Genomic DNA, 13,990 nt, shown 5'->3' with positions numbered 1-13,990 from the left:
TTGCTAACTGCATGCCTCCCCTCCTTCCACGGCCTCGCTGCACAAGACTTTCTTCTTTCTCTCATCCCTATTCTGTCCACCTCTCTAACGAAAGAGTTAACCAGTATTCTCAATCATTCATCCCTTTCTCTGGTAAACTCTGGAACTCCCTGCCTGTTTTTCCACCTGTATTTCCACCTTCCTATGACTTGAATTCCTTAAAGAGGGAGGTTTCAGACACTTATTCATCAATTTTTGATCACTTCTTTGACCCTTTTATGGGACTGGCATTTCAGTGGGCATATTTTTTTATTGGATTTTTGTTGCCCTTGGCCAGTGTCCTTCCTACATAAAAAAAAAAAAAAAAAAAAAAATATATATATATATATATATATATATATATATATATATATATATATATATATATATATATATATATATATATATATATATATATATATATATATATATATATATATATATATATATATATTGTGTGTGTGTGTGTCTATGAGCGTATGTGTATTTACTTATTTATTTATTTTTATTTATTTATCGAATTACTGATATAAAAGTTTAGAGATCAAGGAGGAACCAAACCGATCGTGGGGCATCGAGAGGGACGGTGTATTCGACGGGATGATGGGGATGCTGCAGCGCGAAGAGAAGGACTTCTGTACAGTGTCAGGGCCGTCTGATGCACGTCTGAAGATCATTGAATATGTTCGAGGCTATCCTTCAGACATGGTCGTTGTGACATCGTTAAAACCAACATTTCTTCCACAGCACCTTGCTCTTGTAAGACCTTTCTCTGGTGAGTAAGATTGTGATACTTGTATTTAATTTTAGATTCATATTCCACAACGATTCCACAACACTCAAAGCAAAAACAATAATAACGACAAAAAATAAAAAAATAAATAAATAAAAAAAACACACAACAACAATAATAACTATATACAAAACAACACCACAATCACCACCACAACCACCAATACCATCAACAACAGGAAACACAGCAACAACTACTAGTGTATATTACTACTGTTGTTGCTGCTGTTGCTTCTCTTGCTATTATAATAATAATAATAGTAATAATAATAATAATAATAATAATTATTATTATTATTATTATTATTATTATTATCATTATTATTATTATTATTATTATTATTGTTATTGTTATTATTATTATTATTATTATTATTGATCTTCATACCTCATCCCTTGCTAAAACCCCTTCTATGTATTTAGGTGTTGTAAGGCGTCTCTCTCTCTCTCTCTCTCTCTCTCTCTCTCTCTCTCTCTCTCTCTCTCTCTCTCTCTCTCTCTCTCTCTCTCTCTCTCTTTACGACATGAGGCTTGTAGCAAGTGAGTGGGTGGAGTATGTGAGATTCCCGAATGGGGAGGCGCTGGGCTGGCCTAATACTTAATGCACTTTGGAAATATCCAGCCGGGGGACCACACTACTCAAGTTTGTTGTCAGCGCTGCGCAGCGCGTAATCACGGCTTCAAGTGGCGTGCTCAGATATAGATAACACAAAAATTAAGAAGTAAAAAAGTAATAATAATAATTGCTAAATGAATAATGATGATGATAATAATAATAATAATAATAATAATAATAATAATGTTGATAATAATAATAATAATAATAATAATAATAATAATAATAATAATAATAATAATAATAATAATAATATAATGAAAAGAACTTCAATAATACATTAATATCACGCTTAGCTGTTCATATTAAAAAAAAAAATGTTGGGACGACATGAGGCTTGTAGCAAGTGAGTGGGTTGAGTATGTGAGATTCCCGAATGCGGAGGCGCTGGGCTGGCCTAATACTTAATGCACTTTGGAAATATCCAGCCGGGGAACCACACTACTCAAGTTTGTTGTCAGCGTAATCACGGCTTCAAGTGGCGTGCTCAGATATAGATAAAACAAAAATTAAGAAGTAAAAAAAAAAAAAATTGCTAAATGAATAATGATGATGATAATAATAATAATAATAATAATAATAATAATAATAATAATAATAATGATAATAATAATTATTATTATTATAATGTTAATAATAATAATAATAATAATAATAATAATAATAATAATAATAATAATAATAATAATAATAATAATATAATGAAAAGAGCTTCAATAATACATTAATATCACGCTTAGCTTTTCATATTAATTTGCAGTATTAAATTATGAGACTAATAATGACATTGATGTTAACAATCCCACTCACTTTGACACTGATGAAAAATAATTACTAAGAAAAAAAAGTGAAATTAAATAAATAAATAAATATATATATATATATATATATATATATATATATATATATATATATATACATATATATATATATATATATATATATATATATATATATATATATATACGAGTATATATATATATATATATATATATATATATATATATATATATATATATATATATATATATATATATATATATATATATATATATATATATATATATATATATATATATATATATATATATATATATATATATATATATATATATAATAAACAATATGGTAACTGTTAATTACAAACTTAAATGATTAAATGAAAAAAAAACATACAAATAATACGTTATAAACAAAAAAAAAAAAACATTAGATGATAAAAATAGAAGTAATAAGTTATATTAAAAAAAAAAAAGGTAAAAAAATGTCTAACAAAAATATAATAAAGGACAGAGGGAATAGAAAAATATGATTAATTGTCAAGGTCCTTAATTTTGTTAATTTTCTAGCAATAGTTGTTGGCACTCACTGGTTAGTGTCAACACTTTTAGGCGAAATCGTGTTTCATGTTGATTTCCTTGTGTAAAGATGATTTTCGTTTTTTTTTTTTCTTTTCATTGCTCTGTTTGAGATAACAAATTAACACTGATAAAAATCACTAACATTGTATACGCTGTGGTGGCATAAAAATACAGCATGAAACACCTTTATTTATCCAGCGTTTCAACAGTCAGGCTTCCTTAAAGACATCAGACTATTTTCCTTGAGGAAGGCTCACTGTCCAGATCTTACACGGCTTTTCTTTTTTTTTTTTGTAAAAGGGCCAAGAGCCAAGGGATCTTTTAATGCCAGTTCCCACAGAGATGTCTGATACAATGAAAAATAAAAAAAATCAGGACAAGTGCTTTGAAACCTCCTTGAAAGAGTTAAAGTCATAGGAAAGAGGAAATACAGATGCAAGCAGGGAGTTCCAGAGTTTATCAAAGAAAAGGGATAAATGATTGAGAATAACAGTTAACTCTTTCATTAGAGAGGTGAACAGAATAGGGATGAGGAAAGAAATAAAATAAAAGTCTTGTGCAGCAAGGCCGCAAGTGAAGGTTAGGCACGCAGTTAGCAAGATCAGAAGAGCAGTTAGAATGAAAATCATGATAGAAGATAGCAAGACATGAAACATTCCGGCGATGAGAAAGAGGCTGAAGACAGTCAGTTAGAGGAGAGGAGTTGAGGAAACGAAAAGCTTTTGATTCCACCCTACCGAAAATAGCTGTATGAGTGGAACCACTTCCCTACTCCCATTGCATGTAAAGCAAGCTCCATACATAGACGGATAAGGCCCCTTTACAGAGTTAGCAGCTGTGGGGGAAGTGGTGGTGAGAAAAATTGTCGTAAACGACTTGAAATTTCATAGAAGCTGTTTTAGCTAGAGATGAGATGTGGAATTTCCAGTTTAGATTATAAGTAAAGGACATCCTGAGGATGTTCAGTGTAGAAGAAAGGGGCAGTTGAGATCAGAAGTCAGAAGTTCCATGGATTCCCTGCATGAGCTGTTTACTTCATGAAGGGATGGACGTCTACGGAAAGATGTGAAGAAGTATGATAGGATGTCCATGTATATGTTATAAGTTCATTTTCTTTTTGCTATTGTTATCATTATTACCATTATTTATAATTTATTTATTTTTATTAATTTATAACGCTTGTTTCATATCATTGTTATGTTTGTGCGGTGTCTCTTCCCCCACGCGTCTGTTGTTTCTCAGTCGGTCAACAGCTGGCCTTTGGGCCATGACCTCATACTCAGTACTTGGCAGTCTTCTTATTGTACTGGAAGATATTATACATAGTGTTGTTATCCCTGGATTTGGACATTACTACATATGCTATCACACCACCGTAGTACAGAAGTGCTGAATGGTATCATAAGCAGAGGAGTGAATAGGACAATAAGTTTGGTTTAGATCATCGATGAATAATAGGAAGATAATGGGTGATAGGACAGAACCCTGAAGAACACCACAGTTAATAGACTAACAAGAAGAAAAGTAACCGTTTACCACAGAAACGATAGAACAGTCAGAAAGAAACTTGCGAAGAAGTTGCAGAAAGATTAATGGAAGCCGTAGGAGTTTGGTTTGGAAATCAAATATTTGTGCCAGGCTCTATCAAAGGCTTTTGATATGTCCAAGGCAACAGCAAAAGTTTCACCAAAATCTCTAAAAGAGGATGACCAAGACTCAGTAAGGAAAGCCAGAAGATCACCAGTAGAGCGGCCTTGACGGAACCCATACTGGCGATCAAATAGAAGGTTGTGAAGTGATAGATGTTTAAGAATCTTCCTGTTGAGGATAGATTCAAAAACTTTAGATAGGCAGGAAATTTAAACAATAGGACGGTAGTTTGAACGATTAGAACGATCACCCTTTTCAGGGACAGGCTGAATGTAGGCAACCTTCCAGCAAGAAGGAAAGGTGGATGTTGATAGAGAGAGTTGAAAAGTTTCACTAGGCAAGGTGCATGAACGGAAGCACAGTTTCGAAGAATAATAGGAGGGATCCCATCAGGTCCATAAACCTTCCGAGAGCTTAGGCCAGGCAGCGTATGAAAAACAGCATTGCGTAGGATTTTAATGGCTAGCATGAAGTAGTCAGAGGATGGAGGAGAGGGAGGAACACACCCTGAAACATCCAAAGCATTGATTTTAGCAAAGGTCTGAGTGAAGAGTTCAGCTTTAGAAATATATGAGATGGCAGTGGTGCCATCAAGTTGAAATAAAGGAGGGAAAGATAAAGAATCAAAGATATTGGAGATGTTTTTGGCTATGTGCAGAATTCACGAAGGGAGTTAGATCTTAAAAGATTCTGACACTTTCTATTAATGAAGGAATTGGAGTTCAGACTGTTAGTTGGGGAACAGACTTGGCATGGTTCTGGGTAGAAATATAAAGTGCATGAGATTCTGGTGATGGAAGACTTAAGTACCTTCTGTGGGCCACCTCTTTATCATGTGTACCACAAAAACAGGTTGTGTTAAACCAAGGTTTGAAACGTTTAAAAGGAGTACTGTCAGTTGCTCAGACAGCTGTGTTTCATTGAGGAAAATAAGATGATGTTTAGTAAAGGAGAGGTGGTGTTTACAGATTGGAAATTAGATCTAAAACCGCGAATGTCGTAGGAGTTAATGAAAAAAAAAAAAAGTAGAGGGAAGTGTCAAGACACTTAGGGTCGATACCAGAAGAGCAGTCCGACTATGGGACATTTGAGGTCCCCTTCCTCCGAGTCTGGTGTAGAAGCCGGCATGATAATTTTCAATTTTAAGTGAAGGATATATGTGTGTGTACTTAGGTGCATGTAGTTTTGTGTGAAGGAAGAAAGTTGTCTTTAGAGGGCAGACTGTGACTGCCCCGTTTTGTTGTGAGACACAAAGTGAAACGTTCAGTGAGGTCACAGCTGGGTTTAATGATAATAATATAAACACCCCCTGATCCAGTGCTTTAGACCTTACTAGGAGTGATTATCGTTTTCGGCAGGTGTCTAGTGCCTTCTCCTCCTAAAGTGCATGTGATTCAGGTGATCAAAGGCTCATGTATCTTTCGTAGGGCACCTCTCTATCATATATAGCACGAGAACAAGCTGTGTTAAACCAAGATTTGGAAGGTTTATAGCGAGAGAAAGAGTGAGCAATGTACACCTCTATGCCAGACACTCACCTCTGTTATGCATTGAACACATAGAAACGGATCTCTGATAAGGAAACAGTAGTCATTCCATGAAAAATCAACATAATACCTCCTCAGGTCCCCCAAAATAACAGAGGCAAAACGACAGAGGCAACTCCGCTTTGGGGGATCCATAGGAGGGATTGGAGCGACAGGACAACATACAGATATGAGATTGTGATCAGAGGTGCCCAACGGAAAAGATGGGATGACAGCATAAGCAGGATTAGAGCTTAGGAAAAGGTCAAGAATGTTGGACGTATCTCTAAGACGTTCAGGAATATGAAAAGGCTGCTGCACCAGTTGCTTTAGGTTGTGGAGGGTACCAAAGTTATAGGCTAGTTCATCAGATTGGTCAGTGAAGGGAGAGGAAAGCCAAAACTGGTGGTGAACATTGAAGTCTACAAGAATGGAAATCTCCGAAAAAGGGAAGAAAGTCAGAATCTGCTCCACTTTGGAAGTTAAGTAGTCAAAGAATTTCTTATAATCAGAGGAGTTAGGTGAGAGGTATACAGCACAGATAAATTTAGTTTGAGAGTGATTCTGTAGTCGTAAACAGATGGTCGAAAACTCAGAAGATTCAAGAGCAAGCGCACGATAGGAGGGTCATTGTGCACATAGACGCAACATCCAGCTTTGGATTGAAAATGGGTATAGAGAAAATAAGAGAGAACAGAAAAGGTGCTACTGTCAGTTTCCTCAGACACCAGCTTTTCAGTGAGAAAAAGAAGATGAGGTTTACTAGAGAGTGGAGAGAGGAGAGGTGGTGTTCTACAAATTGAAAATGAGATCTAAGGCTGCGATTGTTGCAGAAATTAATGAAGAAAACTTGAGGGGGTGTCAAGACACTTAGTGTGTGTGTGTGTGTGTGTGTGTGTGTGTGTGTGTGTGTGTGTGTGTGTGTGTGTGTGTGTGTGTGTGTGTGTGTGTGTGTGTGTGTGTGTGTGTGTGTGTGTGTGTGTGTGATTAAGTGGATGTAATTTTATGTGAAGGAAGAGAGTTGTCTTTAGAAGACAGGCTGCGATTGCCCACTTGTGTTGTGAAACAAAGGGAAGCGTTCAGTGATGTCACAGCTGAATTATTGATGAAATATGATGGTGGTGGTGGTGAACTATGGTGATGGTGGTGAAGTCTTGCGAGGTTTGAGGAGGTGAAATACGGGGATAATTGTTTGGGGATGTAATGACGGCGTCTGGGGAAATTCCTGCAACTGGGGAAAATATTCCAACGTCCTGTGAAGGAGTAAAAGGGTTTTAATGTCTTGTGGAGTAACGGGAATGTCATATATTGATGTATATAACCTTTAAACAATAAGGGAGGCGATATAGGAGCCTGAGTAAAAGGGAGAACCTATTGTGACTGAGTGTAGGAGTTATTCTGTGTTGGTCTAGGGTAGAAATTTGTTCCCTAATTTCCTTTAATGAGTACTACCTCAATCTATTTGTAAATTAACATTATCATTAATATTTTATGTTAATATTTAGAAAAATTGTGTTTTCTATCCCAACACTGATCTGATATTGAGGTGATTCCTGGCGTGCTGTACCAAAATAAGAATTTAATAGCTGACGATTTCGAGCAGGTATTCAAGGCCTTTAAAATCTAGACCTTTAAAATTTTCTGGGATCAGTGTACCGCCCACTTTCTTGGAAAGATAACCGGAATCGTGACATCTACAATGTAGTGACCCAGTGAGCAAGAGCTTACGAGTCCAGTATAGGGACTCTCCACCATCGCGCACTTTAGCCCTAGCCGCCCAGCCACCAGGGGGTTACAACCATAGCCACTAATTTTTCACTCTTACCCTAACTCTTCCCTTATTAGACATCATTACAGCATTCGCTCTCTCTTCACCACATCCTCCCCTCACAGATACTGCAGTTTTCTTCACAATCTCACTTCCAGCGTTATCATCTAACAATCTTTTATCCACCAACAACTTAGCCATAATATTTAATACTGCCCTAAAAGTTAAACTACCCGTAGAATTCACCTTTCCTTTCCTTTACTCTAAAGCTATTTTTACTCTAGTGAAGTTAATACTTTAGATAAAAAAAATAAAAATAAAATAAAATAAAAAAGATAGGAAGAAAGTGGGTCTCAAATAGTGTCAGGTGAATGGAATACACTAAGTATGTTTTATACAGGGTGTAAATATAATGCCCCATTGTAATTTCCCTTGCTTTCCTGTGTTATTTAACTACGAGTCCCTTTCATCAGTGTATATTGGCATAACGACAGCAGAGCTTTGCCCGCGACTCATCCTCCATCTACTCTGAGGAGCATTTAAGCAACACAAGAAACTTTAAGTGAAGCTGCAGAGAGAAGAATAGAAACCGTACGATGGTAGTTTGTAGACAAAAGCTTTGTGTTTTGTGAGTGTTTTGTCTGGCACAAAGCTTTGATTTACAAACTACCCTCGTACGGTTTATATCCTTTTCTCTGGAAATTAATCTCAAGTTTCCTTTCTGACTGTTCTATTGGTGCTGTGATAGACGGTCACTGTTCTCCTTCTAAATCTATTAACAGTGGTGTTCCTCAGGATTATGTCATGTCACCAGCTCCCTTCCTATTATTAATCAATGATATTCTAAACCAAACATTCTACGCTGATAATACCACCCTGCACTTTTCCACGTCGTAGACGTGCAACCCTTCAGGAAGTAAATAATTCACACAGGGAAGCCACAGAATGCCTGACTTTTAATCCCTCAAATATTTCTGATTGGAGCTGAGCAAACTTGGTATTATTCAATGGCTCAAAAACTGAATTCTTCCATCTATCAACTCGACGCAACTTTCCAGATAAAATGACACTCGAGTCTTCCCCTTTTTTACACTGAACATCCTCGGTCTGTCCTTTCCTTATAATCTAAACTGGAAACTTCACATCTCATCTTTAGTTAAAACTGATTCTATGAAATTAGATATTCTGAGTCTTCTCCGCCAATTTGTCTCACCCCTACATCTTCTAACTATGTATAGGAGCCTTATCCGTTTATGTATGAATTATTCTTCACATGTATTAGTGCGGGGGAGGTGGGGGATTCCACTCATAGCGTTAATTTAGACAGAGTGGAATGAAAAGCTTTTCGTCTTATCAACTCCTCTCGTCTAACTGACTGTCTTCAGCCTCTTTTTCATCGTCGCAATGTTGTATCTCTTGCTATCTTCTACCGCTATTTTCATGCTAACTGCTCTTCTTATCTTGCTAACTGCATGCTTCCCCTCCTCCCACGGCCTTGCTGCACAAGATTATCTTCTTTCTCTCATCCCTATTATGTCTACATCTTTAATGCAAGAGCTAATCAGTTCTCTCAATCGTTCAACCCTTTCTCTGGTAAACTCTGGAACTCCCTGCCTGCTTCTGTATTTCCTTCTTCATATAACTTGAACCCTTTCAAAAGCGAGTTTTCAAAACACTTATCCTTTGATCTTCGATGATTTTCTTTAGGGGTGGTAGCTCAGTAGAATTTTTTGCTTCTTTTTTTGTATTTCCCTTGGTAAGTAACCCTGTTACAGATAAAAAAAAAAATGGTTAGAAAGGAAACTTAAAATAAAGTTACAGAGAAAAAAATATAAGGCGCAGGAGGGTATTCTGAAAATCAAAGCTTTTCGTTAGACACTATCAGGAGCTTTTGACACGTCTAAGGCAACAGCAAAACGTTTCACCAAAATCTCTAAGAGGCAGTAACCAAGACTCAGTAATGATAGCCAGAAGATCACCAATAGAGCGGCCACGATGGAACCTGCACTGGCGATCAGATATAAGATTGTGAAATGATGTATGTTTAAGAATTTCCCTGTTGGGGTGTGACTCGAAAACTTCGAGATGCAGGAAATCAAAGAAGTATGACAATAGTTTAAGGGATTAGAGCGTCACCCTTTTTAGAAACATGTTGCAGGTAGCCAAACTTCGAGATGGAAGGAAAGGTAGATGTTAAAAGACAGAGTTGGAAGATTTTGGCTAGTTGGAAGACAGCCATGGCATGATTTCGGCCAGAAATATAAAGTGCATGATGGAAGTACCTTTTGTGTACCACCTGTCTATAGCACAAAAACAGGCTGTGTTAAACCAAGGTTTGGAAAGTTTAGCTTAACAAAAAGAGTGAGGAATGTATACCTCCATGCCAGACACTATCACATTTGTTATGCGCTCAGCACACATGGAAGCAGTAGTCATTCCAAGGAAAAAGAGAGGGGGCGTTCCACAGAACTAAGGCCGAGAATGTCGGACAAGTTACTGAAGAAAGTTGAGGAGAGTGTCAACACACTTAGGGTCTATACCAGAAGAAGACCAATCCGACTTATGGGCATGTGTTATCCCCTTCCCAGATGGAGACTCGGAGGCTGGTGTAGGAGTCGTCATAAAATTTTGAAACTCCAGTGAAGAGTGTGCATGCATTGGGTGCATGTAGAGTTGAGTGAGTTGAGTTCAGTGAGGCCACTGGAAAGGTTCACAGTCGGGTCACTGGAAAGTTCACAGCACCTTCTGATCCAGTACAAACCGGTCCGGTGTTTGAGGCCTCACTAGAAGTAATTATCGTTTTGGCAGGTGTGTACTGCTTTCTCCATATATATATATATATATATATATATATATATATATATATATATATATATATATATATATATATATATATATATATATATATATATATATATATATATATATATATATATATATATATATATATATATATATATATATATATATATATATATATATATATATATATATATATATATATATATATATATATATATATATATATATATATATATATATATATATATATATATATATATATATATATATATATATATATATATATATATATATATATATATATATATATATATATATATATATATATATATATATATATATATATATATATATATATATATATATATATATATATATATATATATATATATATATATATATATATATATATATATATATATATATATATATATATATATATATATATATATATATATATATATATATATATATATATATATATATATATATATATATATATATAGTTACCGTGTGGATTGCGGTGTTTGGATGTGTTGCGGCATTTGGAACCTTCTTGTGGATCCTGCAATCACTGTGGACGTGGGCGACCGGTGGACAAACTATAAATCTTGAAACAATCCTCCTGTACAGCTGGGGTGCACTTTTGGAGCAACCACCTCGAGAACCTTCAATGAATATATCAGGACAAGTATGGGACTTTGTGTTAAAACATACATCAGTGATATTGATAGAGTTTTGCTTTATACAATGTGTTACTCGATGCATTGTTCAACAGATGCTGGTAGGTTGGTGGCTCCTTTCCTCTTTGGTGATTTCACTGGGATTTAGATCTTCTCTGATTGCTCACCTAACTGTTCGAGGAAAATCCGAACCAATAAGAACTTTAGAAGATCTCGTGCATCTTTCGAATTGGCAGTGGGGTACGGAAGCCTGGTTGCTGAAGGGGATTCCGCTGGAATATTTTTCCAGGCATACTGATACAGTAGTAAAAGAAATATATAAGAATACAGAAGTAAGCCAATATATGTCTTTATTAATTATGTTTGAGTGAATTGTGTTTAACATTTACAGAATGAATGAAACAATTAAATATTACTTTTAATTTAATATGGTGTGTGGTCTTTTAACAACAGATATTGGATGCCCAAGATGCACTCACGAAGGTGTTGGACGGCAAGTACTCTTTTATAAGTTTCAGGAACTATATAACTGTTGTTGTGGAGTCTTTGTTCACTGATCAGACTGGGCAGACTCCTTTCTATATCAGCAACAGAGGCATTTACATTCAGGCCGCCTTTGGATGGTGTTTCAGGTAGTGAATGTAATACTACGTCATTATGTAATAACATTGCATATCTCTGATATTTTAAAAGAAAAAGAAAAAACAAATAAAAAATTATATATATATATATATATATATATATATATATATATATATATATATATATATATATATATATATATATATATATATATATATATATATATATATATATATATATTTTGCCAGAAAAGGAGCTCCATTTTCAAACCCCTTTCAAGATGTTATCGGTCACTTAGAAGACGCTGGTCTCATACGTTACTGGACAGATGAAGTAATCGCTCGACGAATTAAAGAAAACAGGGCAGCGTCAGATAAGAACAGAAATCTGCAAAATAATTTACATGTAAGTGCAAATTTTCAAAACATATCCAAACCTTGTAAGAGAGTAGTGAATCAAAAAAGATTTGTTGATTTTACATTGATAATATAATTCTGCTACACTTACATGAAAAGATAAAAAGTTCTGCCAATAAATAATGCCATACATAACAACACCTTTCTTTTGCGAAATAATATAGACATTCCCTTTTCCTTCATTTCATGAACAAATAAATAAATCAATATTTAGTCAGAAAACCTTTTCAGAATTAGATAAGGACACTACTTGATTCTGGATGAAAATATTACGTAAAAAAAAAAAAAATTTGGCAACTATTGATAGTGCACAATTACGCTGTAATTATGAAACAAAGCAACTTCACTTTTTCGATTTCAAAATTTTAACAATGAGATGCCATTAAGGAGTGACATAAAAAAAAAGGGGGGGAGCGGAGGATAAAGATCCGGCTTAGCTGTTTTATGTTTAACTCAGTAATATTTTGTTGTATATATATATATATATATATATATATATATATATATATATATATATATATATATATATATATATATATATATATATATATATATATATATATATATATATATATATATATATGTGTGTGTGTGTGTGTGTGTGTTTATTTATTTATTTTATTTTTTTCACGTAGGAGAGACACCAGCCAAGGGCAACAAAAATCTAAAAAAAAAGAAAAAGAAAAAACTTGAGATGCCAGGCCCCGAATAGGATCCAAACCGGTAGTCAAAAATTGAAGGATAAGTATCTTGAAACCTCCCTCTTGAAGAAGTTCAAGTCATAGGAAGGTGGAAATACAGAAGCAGGCAGGGAATTCCAGAGTTTACCAGAGAAAGGGATCAATGATTGGGAACCCTGGTTAACTCTTGCATTAAAGAGGTGGACAGAACAGGGATGAGAGAAAAAAGGAACTCTTATGCAGCGAGGCCGCGGGAGGAGGGGAGGCATGCAGTTAGCAGATCAGACGAGCAGTTAGCATGAAAATGGCGGTAGAAGATAGCTAGATATGCAACATTGCGGCGATAAGAAAGAGGCTGAAGACAGTCAATTAGAGGAGAGGAGTTGATGAGAGGAAAAGCTTTTGATTCCACTCTGTCTAAAAGAGCGGTATGAGTGGAACCTCCCTCTCCCCCGACACGTGAAGCATACTCTATACATGGACGGATAAGGACCTGGTACAAAGTTAGCAGCTGAGGAGGGAAGGGGGAGAAAAACTGGCGGAGACGTTTCGGAACACCTAACTTCATAGAAGCTGTTTTAGCTAGAGGTGGGATGTGAAATTTCCAGTTTAGTTTATAAGAAAACGATATACCGAGGATGTTTCGTAAAGAGTGTCATTGAAGAAGAGGGGATAGTTGTGTGGAAGGTCGTGTCAGGTTGATAGATAGAGGAATTGAGTTATTGAGGCATTGGACAATACCATGTTTGCTTTGCCCCAATCAGGATTTTTAGAAAGATCAGAAGTCAGGCGTTCTGTGGCTTCCCTGCTTGAACTTTTCTTTCTGAAGGGTTGGACGTCTACGAAAAGAATGCAGGGTGGTATCATCAGCGTAGAAGTGGATAGGATAAGAAATTTGATTTAGAAGATCATTGATGAATAATAGGAAGAGAGTGGGTGACAGGCTGATCCTACTTTCTCTATCCTCATTTTCGATCCAAAGCTGGATGCTGCGTTTATGTGCGCAATGACCTGCTCTCGTGCCCACGCTCTTGAATCTTCCGAGTTTTTCACCATCTGGCTACGACTACAGAGTCATTCTCATACTAAATTTATC

At 35.4% G+C, this 13,990-nt stretch overlaps 1 long non-coding RNA gene across 1 annotated transcript; it reads left to right on the top strand.

Moving 5' to 3' along the window:
• The first annotated feature begins 575 nt into the window (after positions 1-575).
• Positions 576-11,541, top strand: LOC135113924 (uncharacterized). The gene is made up of 3 exons (XR_010275122.1): positions 576-793; positions 11,040-11,224; positions 11,312-11,541. It is a non-coding gene; the product is annotated as an uncharacterized LOC135113924 (long non-coding RNA).
• The last annotated feature ends 2,449 nt before the right edge of the window (positions 11,542-13,990 follow it).

This window comes from Scylla paramamosain, chromosome 26 (genome assembly GCF_035594125.1).
Source record: "Scylla paramamosain isolate STU-SP2022 chromosome 26, ASM3559412v1, whole genome shotgun sequence".
NCBI classification, from domain to species: domain Eukaryota; kingdom Metazoa; phylum Arthropoda; class Malacostraca; order Decapoda; family Portunidae; genus Scylla; species Scylla paramamosain.
This window is presented reverse-complemented; position numbering and strand designations above follow the sequence as displayed.